The sequence below is a fragment of the Papaver somniferum genome, unplaced genomic scaffold (assembly GCF_003573695.1).
Source record: "Papaver somniferum cultivar HN1 unplaced genomic scaffold, ASM357369v1 unplaced-scaffold_15, whole genome shotgun sequence".
Lineage (NCBI taxonomy): Eukaryota > Viridiplantae > Streptophyta > Magnoliopsida > Ranunculales > Papaveraceae > Papaver > Papaver somniferum.
Genome location: NW_020624376.1, coordinates 3,101,294 through 3,114,925, shown reverse-complemented (window position 1 = coordinate 3,114,925; position 13,632 = coordinate 3,101,294).

Genomic DNA, 13,632 nt, shown 5'->3' with positions numbered 1-13,632 from the left:
ATTGTCTTTTGTAGAATTCATTCTCTGCGAGATTCTCGCACCTCATCATATCGTATTTGGATTTCTCAATCTTAATTTTGTCATCCAATAAAATGTATTTTTGAGAATTTTATTTATTGCGAGAGTGTCGCACCAAATCAATCATTCATACATTTCTTATTTTTATTACCTTTGCCATTCTCTGCTTCTTTGTTATTTTCTGTTACTGCTTCCTTGGTAGTGGTATGTTCACCATTTTTTATTCTGAGCTAGCATTAGTTTCGCAACATCTCTTCTTCTTTTCGTTCGATTGCATCCACCATCAATCTCTCACTTCTTTGTGTCTCTTTGATTTTGTGTCGCCAACTTTCCTTCTTGTTTGCTCTTCCTTCGCAGGATTCCACCTCAGTTTTGTAACACCTTTTTCCTTCAACCCAGTCTCCCTTTATGATTCCTACACCACTGGGGTGAGGGAATTTGCTGCACTGATGGAAAGTTGAAGCTACACCTAGAATCCCATGCATCCAAGGTCGACCAATTAATGCATTGTAGGGTGATTCTACGTCAACGACACAGAACAAGATTTCAGAAGATATTCCCTTCAATGGAATTCGCATAGTAACTTCCCCTTTAGGTTTGTTGGCAGTACCATTAAAACCATATATCTTATATGTTGATGGTATAAGATCATCATCTCTTCCTCCCATAGTTTTATAAGTATGATAAAATAAGATGTTCACAGAGCTTCCAGTATCGATTAGAATCCTATTAATTTCCCATGAATCTTCAGCTTCATCATCCTCATCTTCTTTCGGTTTTGGATTAATTTCTAATTTTACTACCAATGGATTATCATGTACCTCTTCACCTTCGGGGATTTCTTCTGCGGTAAAAGAAATAATCTGTTTCTGCCATTCCTCTAATGGCGAGATTTTCGCAATACTCATAATTTCTCTTCCATCATTATCTCTTGCGAACACTCTACTCAAGACATTGTCATGAAAATCTTTAATTGTCTTGTATGAATGTACGATAGAGTGACAGAATAGATACTTTGCTTTTGCACCAACTTCTATGAAGAATGTTTCCTTCTTTTTCATCGTGTTTACTTTGTGATGCTCTGGTGGTGGTGGAAATGGTTGAGATTGTGGATGCCCTACCAAAAAGTGGTTTAGTTTTCCTTGATCTATCATTCTCATAATAATTCTTCTAACATTTCTGCAATCATTTGTAGTATGTCCATGAAAATGATGATAAGAACAGAACTCATGACTTCTGTGGTTTGGAGGTGGTTCGTTCCCATGTTCCATGGTGTTGGTATTTTCTCCACACTTGCATTTAGAGGTGGCATCTTGATTTCTTCCTATATTACCTTGTGACCTCCTTGTCCTCTACTATAGTTTTGTCTTTGACCTCCATAAGTTTCTTGTGGCTGATCAAGTATTTGAATCTTGCTATTTCCACCACGATTGTAGAAATTTCTTCTCTTTCATACTCCTCTTAATCTCGGCTTCCCATAGCCACCAGTTTCTGTTGATTGTTGCCCGTCACCTTGTCTTGTTGTACTTGCGAAGTGCTCGCCACTGTGTTTATTAGTTTGGGTAATAAGCTTGCATTCGCTGTTTCTGAACTGGTGTTTGCAACCGGGTACGATTCCATTTCATTTTGCCTTTCCTCTAGAGAAATATATTCTTCCTGAAGTTCTCGCAATTCAGTCATTGTGATCGTAGTCTTGACTCTGAAAATTTGGATATACAGTAGGTTGGTTGCAAACATAACATTGATAAATGATAAGATAAGATATCTCTAATCCACACGGCCAGCCATTTCGCTACACATAGTTCTCCATATTTTAGTTAGGTGCTTCAAACTTTCTCCAATCCTTTGTTTTAATCCAAACACGTCTTCAATACCAGGTCGCGAAGAATTATTACTTATATATGCCCCCAGGAATGTAGTCTGCAAATGATTGAAGGATGTTATTGTATTCTTTGGTAGACCTTCGAACCATTTTAACGCCTCCCCTGTTAAGCTGGATGCAAAATACTTGCATAATACGGCATGATGATTTTCCCATTGCAACATGTACCTCACGTAGGATTTAATGTGTTGAATTGCACAAGTTGTTCCATCAAAAATGCTGGTTAATGCGGGCAAATTGCATTTCGGAGGTATTCCTCCTAGTTGTACTTCCCTTGTAAATGGAGTTTTCGCAGCTTCTTCTATAGCTTCATCTAATTGTCTTCTGCCTACTTCTCCTCTATTATTTAACATTCCTTTCATTTCTTCTAATTCTTTTAAGATTTGTTTATTTACACCTGAATTTTCATCCATTGGTCTTTTTAATTTCTCCTCCCTTCTTCTGCGTTCATGTCTTTCTTCTCTCACGAAATTTTGCATTTCTTCTTCATCATCCTCATCTCGTCTTATTCTGCGATTCTCTTCCTCATCTCTATCTTGAATTCGCATATGATGATGTCTCTCATTTTCCCCTCCATGATTTTGTTCATTTCTTATCAATTCCATTCGTTGTCTTTCAGCCATCCTTTGTACTCTATCATACTCTTCATTGACATTACCGTTACTCCGGTTTTGTGTACGCCTTCTTTCTCGATTGTCGTGATTGTTCTGGCGAATTGTCTCTTGTAGCTCTTGTTATTCCATTTTCGCTCTCAATATTTCACGTTCGCAAATTAAACGTGCTTGTTCAGCATAACGTCTTTCAATTTCTTCTTCAATCGTTTGTTGATTTCTTTGATCTTCTCTCTCATGTAAAATTCTCCTTCCTTCCTCTCGATTCCCTTCGCCATCTTGATTATTTCGTCCCTGACGTTGTCCATTCTCTTGATTTCTATCATTTTGCATATCATCAAAAGTTTCATTTTGTGGAACATAACGATCATCAGTCCTTTCTCTATCTTCGTGATGTTCTTTATTAGGATTTGATATTTCTTCTCAAATATTATTTCCAGCATTAATTGTGGGTGAGTTTCGCCTCATCTCTCTTCTAGTCGATATTGAATATGATTTTGTAATACTTCTCGATCTTCTACTCTGTAGTCTCATATTTTCCATCCTCAATTCGTGATTTTTCCTTGTTAGATTTGCACGTTCTTCTGCCTCAGCTCTTCTTTCTTCATGTATTCTTTGTCTCAACGTTTCTAATGTTCCAATTTCCTCATCTCCATGAATTATTCCTTCATCTGCTTCTTGATTTCCCTCTACCTGTCTATTGTTTCTGGTTTGCTGCTCTTCAGCTACTTCTTCTGCTGAATTTGATTTTCAAGTGTGTATACTCACCCTATCATAATCTGTATTCCTTCCTTGTACTAGTGTTTGTTGAATTGGTGGTTGAATTTGATTTTCTCCATTATTTCTCATTCTAGTAGATTCTCCCATTTCACTTCTTTCCCTTCCAGCAAGTCTCCTGCTTCTTCTAACAGTAGTTGGTTGTTCTGATGTATTTCTTCTTCTAGCCATTTCTTCAATATTAATGAATTGCAAGACATTATGTAAAATTCTTAACCAATCATTCTAAATCTTCACAAATTTCAATATTAATCTTCAATTTTTCTAGAATAATGTTCAATCTTCAATTTTTCCCTCTTTCTAGCGCCATTATGTAGTTGCAGGAAATCCTACACTACACCCCTCATAAGATTTCATTAACATTCAACTCATTTTAGATTAACAATCTTAATTTTATTGATGAATCTTTGAACAATCTTATAAGAAAAGATAAAGGAATCAAGAATAACTACTTCTCTAGATTTTCTCTCTCCTATTTACTTGCTTCTCACTCAGAAAAGATCTCTCCCATTTCCTTTACAACTGAGCGGCTATTTATAGGGAATTACATAGTGGATGACAGCTAATCTGTCCTTTATTTTCGGATATGACTTGCGACATTTTCGCATCCTTACAAATGTTAATCTCGCAAACTCTCTAATTTTCGCAGGACCATCACATTTTTCTCATGATTTAGCTGACGTCGTTGATTATTTCGTTTCTGAAGTTGTTTTGCGACACTGCTGTGTTGTGTTGTTCATAATTTCGGTGAGGCATTATTGCTGCGAAATTCTGATCCTACAAATTGGAAAGAGAAATAAACAAAAAGAAGAAATATATAAAAAGTAAAGGGCATAAGTGTCTATAAGTTTTATTGGCTATTTCACCCAATTACAATTTTAGTCGCCAACTTGAACTAACTTTTATAGGTTGTTATCCATTTCACCCATTATTTTAAGCCTGGATGTAACCAATTTCATCCTAGCTACTTTTCGGAAAACAAAAAATTCCTATCATAGTTTAAGTCTGTATGCAACCAATAAAATCCTAACTATTTATTTAAGGGCCAATTACAAAATGGTCATACTTTTTGTAATTGTTTGACAAAATAGTCATACTTTTTAATTTAGATTACAAAATGGTCATCAGCCATCCGATCTGACAATTTTGATAAAAATGGTCCCAAATTTTTACTTATATACCCTTCCCTTATAACCCAAGTAGCTTAACCATAGTTAATCAGACACACAGCACCATCAAGACCCTGGTTCTGGAATGGTGAACCTTTAGGAGCCCATGGTGGGTTTGTTCTAGACCAGTACTTCAGCAGCAACCAATTGGTCCATTTGCACTCCAAAACCACCACAGCAGCATCTAGCAGTTGGAAGTTTGATCCATTTCCACCTCCATCAACATCTTAAAAATCACCAGCATCCTCCTTAAAACCACCACAACTATTAATTTGGCCCATTTCCACCTCCATCAACATCTTCAAAACCACCACAACAACAGCGACAACAACTTGGTCCATTTCTACCTCCATCAACATCTTCAAAACCATCACATTAGATCAGTAAACATTTTCGTAGAGAAATTATCTCTTAACAGAAGCTAAAACATTTTCTTTGGGAATCCATTCAGGAAAGAAGAATCAAAACTAATGGCCACTAAGAACATTCAACACCATTTTTAGACAACCTCTATAAACACCAACAAAAACACCACCACAATCACTCTTGCAATAGGGCTGCTGTAACAATGAGCATTACTGATCATTCCCCCTTAATTAACATCATACAATCAACAAATGGGAGCAGGTTCCAAAAAATTAATCAGGTTCGTGTGATATAGCTATATGAATTGAACATATCAACAATTAATAAGACACAAAATTTCTGACAGTCCCACAACAACAAATTTAACATTACTAACACATTCAAACATTTCATATAAGTGATGATTTGAGTAGCCATTAACCAAAATTTTAACGGACGAAAATCAGATAATCTCTGCAACTAAGAATGACTAATCTCATTTGCAGCATCAACCCATTCAAAATCACCAACATAAATAATCAGTCCATTTCTTAATGATGCTAAATACATGCAACCAGGATCGATTGAAATGTAACAAAATTGAAATTAGGGTTTCAGAAAAAAAAATCCCCAAATCCAAAATGTAGGATCAGAATCTCGCAACAACGACATGCTTTTGAAATTACTAGCAATACATCACGAAGACATCGCAGTATGATTTCAGAAATGACATAACAGATGACATCAGCTTAAACGTGAGAAAAGTATGATGATCGTGCGAAATTTAAGATGTTTGCGAAGTTAACATTTGTAAGTTTGCGAAAATACCGCAAGTCAGATCCGAAATTAGGGGAAATGTTAGTTGTACCCCACCATATATGAGTTGTCATCCATTATGTAAATACCTATATAAAGAGAAATGCAAGAGAGAGAGAAAGGAGGATAATCAAAAAAGAAAAAGGAGAGAGACACTTTAGGGAGGACACATTTGTAGAGAGAGAGAGAGAGCAGAATTTGTATTATTATCTTCTTCGTCCTTCTTCAACCAAGAGCTCCAAATACTCATTAATGGAGTCTCAATTGTAATCCATATGTAATTACAAACAATTATAGTGAAGATCTCTAACCCCATGGATGTAGATCATATTGATCGAACCACGTAAATCTTGTGTCTTATTTTCTATTTTCATTATTTTTATCTTTATTTTCATATCAAATAAGTTTAGATCTAGAAATTATAGTCATGATAATACAAGGGGTGTGTTGTGGGATTTCCTGCAACTACATTTTGGCGCTAGAAACAGGGAGGAGTAAAGGATTTATCCCTCCTGTAGCTTGTTGGTTCAAGAAATTTCCATGAAGATTAGCTACTGTTCATATTTTTCTAGATCTACAAAACTTAGGTTCAAAAATGGAAATTTTATGGAAGAAATCAAACTTTCAGGGAGTAAACATCATCAACAATTCAAAGACATGAAAAGAGTGAGAGAAAAAAATTAGTTGTTGTGGTGAAATTTAAGGAAAAAAATGGAAGTTTCAGTGGAAGATTTTCATGTTCAGGAGACAAAACAAGGGAAAGACGAAGATAAGATAAGAGGCAAGCGTTGTAATTTCTGTCGCAAACAGAAATTCGCACAGATGGTTCAAGGCTGAGCAAACAATAAATAGGTCACGGGTTCGAATTCGCAGAGACACATATTTTTCATTTTCTTCTCATTTGCATGGGAGAATAAAAGAATTCTAGGATCAGAATCTCGCAACGATAATGTCTCAGGGAAATTATCAACAACACAACACAATAGCGTCGCAGAATAATTTCAGAAATGATACGATAAATGACGTCGTCTAGAATCACGAGAAAGATGTGATAGTCCTGCGAAAATTAGAGAGCTTGCGATATTGACATTTGTAAGGTTGCGAGAATGTCGCAGACCATATCCAAAAATAAAGGACAGATTAGCTTTCATCCACTATGTATTATTTCCCTATAAATAGTCGTTCAAGTGGTAAAAAAAGAGAGAGAGATCTTTTTGAGTAAGAAACAAGTAAATAGGAGAGAGAAAGTCTAGAGCAGAGGTCATTCTTGATTCCTTTATCTTTTCTTGTAAGAACATTCAAAGATTGATCAATAAAATTAAGAGTGTAAATCTAAAAATGAGTTGAGTAATAATGAAATCATATGAGGGGTGTAGTGTAAGATTTCCTGCAACTACAAAATGGCGCTAGAAACGGGGACGTATTGAAGATTATTCTAGAAAAAATTGAAGATTAATATTGAGATTTGTGAAGATTTAGAGTGATTGATTAAGAATTTTACATAATTTCTTTCAATTTGTTAACATTGAAGAAATGGCTAGAAGAAAAAATACATCTGAACAACCGACTACAATTAGAAGAAACAATAGAATTGCTGGAAGAGAAAGAAGTGAAATGGGAGAATCTACTAGAATGAGAAGTAATAAAGAAAATCAAATTCAACCACCAAGAGAATCTACTAGAATGAGAAGTAATAGAGAAAATCAAATTCAACCACCAATTCAACAAACACTAGTACAAGGGAGGAATACAAATTATGACAGGGTGAGTATACATACTTGGCAATCAAATTCGGCAGAAGAAGTAGAAGAAGAGCAACAAACCAGAAACCATAGACAGGTAGAGAGAAATCAAGAAGAAGATGAAGGAATAATTCATGGAGATGAGGAAATTGGAGTGTTAGAAACGTTGAGACGAATAATACATGAAGAAATAAGAGCTGAGGCAGAAGAACGTGCGAATCTAACAAGGCAAAATCACAAATTGAGGATGGAAAATATAAGACTACAGAGTAGAAGATCGAGAAGTATTACAAAATCATATTCAAGATCGACTAGAAGAGAAATGAGGCGAAACTCACCCACAATTAATGTTGGAAACAATATTCAAGAAGAAATATCAAATCCTAATGAAGAATATCGCGAAAATAGAGAAAGAGTTGATGATCGTTACGTTTCACAAAATGAAACTTTTAATGATGGGAAAAATGGTAGAAATCAAGAGAATGGACAACGTCAGGGACGAAATGACCAAGATGGCGAAGGAAATCGAGAGGAAGGAAGAAGAATTTTACATGAAAGAGAAACTCAAAGAAATCAACAGATGATTGAAGAGGAAATTGAAAGACATTATGCTGAACAAGCACATTTAATTTACGAACGTGAAAGATTGAGAGCGGAAATGGAAGAACAAGAACTTCAGGAGAAAATTCGCCAGAACAATCACGACGATCGAGAAGAAGGCGTACACAAAATCGGAATAACAGTAATCTCAATGAAGAGTATGATAGAGTACAGAGAATGGCTGAAAGACAGCGAATGGAATTGATAAGAAATGAACAAAATCATGGAGGGGAAAATGAAAGGCATCATCATATGCAAATTCAAGATAGAGATGAGGAAGAGAATCGCAGAAGAAGACGAGATGAGGATAATGAAGAATAAATGCAAAATTTCGTGAGAGAAGAAAGACATGAACGCAGAAGAAGAGAGACGAAATTAAAAAGACCAATGGATCAAAATTCAGGTGTAAATAAGCAAATCTTGAAAGAGTTAGAAGAAATGAGAGGAATGCTAAATAATAGAGGAGAAGTAGGCAGAAGACAATTGGATGAAGCAATAGAAGAAGATGTGAAAACTCCATTTACAAGGGAAGTACAATTAGGAGGAATACCATCGAAATGCAATTTTCCCGCATTAACCAGCATTTTTGATGGAACAACCTGTGCAATTCAACACATTAAAGCCTATGTGAGGTGCATATTGCAATGGGAAAATCATGATGCCGTATTGTGAAAATATTTCACATCCAGCTTAACAGGAGAGGCGTTAAAATGGTTTGAAGGTCTACCAAAGAACACAATAACATCCTTCTATCATTTACACACTACATTCCTAGGGGCATATATAAGTAATAATTCTTCGCGACCTGGTATAGAAGATGTGTTTGGATTAAAACAGAGGATTGGCGAAAGTTTGAAGCACCTGACTAAAAGATGGAGAACTATGTGTAGAGAAATGGTTGGCCATGTAGATGAGATATATCTTATATTATCATTTATCAATGCTATGTTTGCAACAAACCTATTGTATGTCCAAATTTTCAGAGTCAAGAATACGATCATAATGACTGAATTGCGAGAACTTCAAGAAGAATAAATTGCTCTAGAGGAAAGGCAAAATGAAATGGAATCATATCCAGTTGCGAACACCAGCTCACAAACAGCGAATGCAAGCTTATTACCCAAGCTAATAAACACAGTAGCGAATACTTCGCAAGTACAATAGGAGAAGGTGACGGGTAACAATCAACACAAACTGGTGGCTATCGGAAGCCGAGATCAAGAGGAGTATGAAAGAGAAAGAATTTTCTACAATCGTGGTGGAAATAACAAGATTCAAGGACTCGATCAACCACAAGAAACTTACGGAGGTCAAAGACAAAACTATAATAGAGGAAAAGGAGGTCACAAGGTAGTATGGGAAGAAATCAAGATGCCATCTCTAAATGCAAGTGTGGAGAAAATAAGGGAAGCTATAATTTTGATGGAGAATGTACCAACACCATGGAATATGGGAATGGAACCACCTCCAAACCACAGAAGCCATGAGTTTTGTTCTTATCATCATTTTCATGGACATACAACAAATGATTGCAGAAATGTAAAAAGAATTATTTTGAGAATGATAGATCAAGGAAAACTAAACCACTTTTTGGTAGGGCACCCACAATCTCAACCATTGCCACCACCACCAGAGCATCACAAAGTAAACACGATGAAAAAGAAGGAAACCTTATTCATAGAAGTTGGTGCAAAAGAAAAGAATCTATTATGTCACTCTATCGTACATTCATATAAGACAATCGAAGATTTTCATGACAATGTTTTGAGTAGAGTGTTCGCAAGAGATAACGATGGAAGAGAAATTATGAATATTGCGAAAATCTCGCCACTAGAGGAATGGCAGAAACAGATCATTTGTTTTACCGCAGAAGAAATTTCTGAAGGAGAATAGGTTCATGATAATCCATTGGTAGTAAAATTAGAAATTAATCCAAAACCGAAAGAAGATGAGGATGATGAAGCTGAAGATTCATGGGAAATTAAGAGAATTCTAATCGATACTGGAAGCTCTGTGAACATCTTATTTTATCATACTTATAAAACTATGGGAGGAAGAGATGATGATCTTATACCATCAACATATAAGATATATGGTTTTAATGGTACTGCCAACAAACCTAAAGGGGAAGTTACTATGCGAATTCCATTGAAGGGAATATCTTCTGAAATCTTGTTCTGTGTCGTTGACGTAGAATCACCCTACAATGCATTAATTGGTCGACCTTGACTACATGGGATTTGAGTTGTAGCTTCAACTTTCCATCAGTGCATTAAATTCCGTCACCCCAGTGGTGTAGGAATCATAAAGGGAGATTGGGTTGAAGGAAAGAGGTGTTACGAAACTGAGATAGAATCTTGCGAAGGAAGAGCAAACAAGAAGGAAAACTAACGACACAAAATCAAAGATACACAGAGAAGTGAGAGGTTGATGGTGGATGCAATCGAAAGAAAATGAGAAGAGATGTTGCGAAACTAATGCTAGCTCAGAATAAAAGTGATGAACATACCACTACCAAGGAAGCAATAGCAGAAAATAATAAAGAAGCATAGGATGGGAAAGGTAATAAAAACAAGAAATGTATGAATGATTAAGTTGTTGCGACACTCTCGCAATAAGTAAAATTCTCAAAAATACATTTGATTGAATGACAAAATTGAGATTGCGAAATTCAAATACAATATGATGATGTGCGAGACTCTCGCAGAGATACTGAATTTCACAGAAAATAATCAGAGAACAATGACAAAAGAGAAAGAGGCGAACCTTTATGGCGTACACCCTAGTTCGCGAATACAATTTCGCAAGAGGAAAATGTAAGACCTAAAGTACGTCATATAAGGGGGTACCTGTTGCATGGCTCAGGGAAAGGCTACACCGCCACCGGAACCTGAGTCATGGAGATTTGGGGTCAATAAAGCCCATCCGGGAAAGGCACCTTGGATTCTCAGCTTAAGCATATGACTTAGGTTGGGCGACTAAGGTAATAAGGACTCTCCCAAGGAGTGCAGATCTGATCAAGGCGCCGAGGTACACGGTTGAGTCAAGAGTTCCACGGAAGTTTGAAGCGTACTTTGCCATTCTTGACAAGTCTTGGCTTATACTGCACTTGGCCTGAGGAAAACCCCACTTAGGGTGCAGTCTCGTAACCATAAGACCTATAGGTAAAAGGGATAAGAGGCTGCGAAAACAACTGGTTGTTGTTAAGACTGGATGGGAGGAGCTAACCTTATATGGTAGAAGTACGCCTCCTTGAAGGGGCAACCAGGGGGGAGATAAGGGCGGCACCCTCTATTAGGGAGCTGATAAGTGTCTTAAGACGCAAATGTCATGAGGCTTTTTATTCGCAAGGGTATTAAGGATTGTCATATTTGTGCAACAATCCTGAAGAGGAAATAATACAAAAGAAAAAGATAAGACGAGATCAATGGGTTTTCGCATGAAAGTGCGAAGACGTCTTGCGATTTCGTTGAAGGCAATGTCATGGGGCTTTATTTTCGCAAGAATATTTAGGCCTGTCATATTGTCGCAACATTCCTAAAGAGACCACAATACAAAAGAAAAAGTGATGGCAAGATCAATGGGTTTTTGCATGAAAGTGCAAGGACGTCCTGCGATTTTGTCGCAATGACAAGAGGTGGCATAATGATGAGTGCCAAATATTGTATATATTTATCCCTTTTTGTTGGCATTTTAACTCATCTTTTGTGCATGAATTCTACATTTTATCCCATATTCTGTATTTTCATTGTTTTCAAGAATAAATACTTTTATTAATTAATTTTGTATTTTTAGGTAATAAATAAAGTTCGGATGAGTCGCGGAGCGAAAAGAGCAGAAAAGTAGTGAAAAGCCGGGAGAAATTACGCAAGGAAGCCGCGAAGAATGGTGCGCACAACCTCATTTTCTACACACAAAAGCGCCTCCGTTCTCAGCCGTCAGATCAGTTCTCAGTTGAATCCAACGGTCGCTCCCTTGCTGTGCATCAAAGCTTGATATCTCCGCCTTACACTACAACACCTAACCCCATCTAGAGCCGTTAACTTCGTTGTATGATATAATCCAGCGGTCGCTACAAGCTTCACTTCACATCACCGTCCGATCTACCTACCAGCTTCGCATCCAGTGACTCAGCATCGCAGAACATCAAACTCGATACGCCCGCCTAACACCCTAGCAACCGAGCACCTACACCTCAAACAAACGCACCCTTCCCTTTCTCCATCGAACCACCTCCTCCATCACCCCCTCTGCAGAACCGCCATGCCCCGTACCACCACCATGTCCGTCTCCATCACCACCACCTCACCCCAAATCACTCCACTAATTTCTCCCCAACTCTATTCTACCTAAACCCATCACGTACCATCTCTTTAATCATCATTTACAACCTCAATTTCTCATCTCTCTGCCTGAAACCCTAGGTGAGAAATTGGGGATATATATGATGATTAAAGCATCAATTGGAGCTCGAGAGGAACGAGAAGAAGCAGGAGAAGATTGGGTCGACGAGATGGAGCGAATATCTCATCAACAGTAGGTAAATCAATTTCACCAAACCCTAGTTCTACTGATTTTGGGGGAAAATTGGGGGAAAACCCTAAATGGGTAATTGGGTATAAATTGGTGTTGTGGGGAGTGTGTGAAGGACACTATTGACCTCTCTGGACTAGCCAGTAGAGAAATTGCTACAAATTGTTATGAACTTCAAATTTCAGTGTTTTTCAGTTAACAGTTGAGAATTGCTTCTGTTGTAGTTATCTGATATGTTGCAATTTGTGTTTAAATTATCTCATATGATGTATGTGTGTTGCCAAAACATGGTTAGCATGAGCTAATCAGTTTCAGGCCAAGGCTCAGTGAAGCCTTGTGCACTGTCAAGTGTAATTGAGCTAGGATAGTTACTTCCTGTTGCTGTGTTTAGATTGTGCAAATGAGAGATGTCAATGTTCATAGAGCCTGTGATTGGCTGTACTGTCAAAAGACAGCCAATGCTAGGGGTAGACTAGTGAGCAAGTTGGTGTTCTTTCATTTCTAGTTGTATGCTTAGGAATGAACATAACCTAGACCATGTCACTTGATTAGGATACAAGGTGGATCATATGCCTTGGCTTACCCACCACTTCTCTTTCAGTCAATCTTAATTTCAGTCACTTTTATTTTCAAGTCCTGTGTGTTTGCAATTTCAGTTATATTTTCTTGCTTTTTATTTTCTTGCACCTTGTAGCTACTGTGCACTGAAGTCAGTGCACAACCCTGCCTCTTGCCCTTGGCTGCCAAGCCTTGGTTGTTTGCTGCTTTTCTTAACTGCTTCTTTATTGCTTTACCCTGCATTTTTGGTTCTTTGCTTATCTTTCCCTGCTGTGGTTCTTAGCATGTTTCTCTATTGCTTTACCTTGTGTTCTTGTTTGTATGCCTGAAACCTTGTTTGCCTTTAGCTCACTGCCATAGTGCATTGCCACTCTTGTTAGCCTAGGAAAACTTCTCATATGCTCCTCTCCCTGTGGACAAACCCTTACTCACCCTTTTATTACAAATCTTGACCTTGTATACTTGCAAGTGTAGTGTGTGCATCTTAGAATCCACAACACATAATAAGACCTTTAATTAGGAGGGAAAAATACGACCACACCGGAATGAGATTTTGAAAAGAATCAAAATTCACTTCGCAT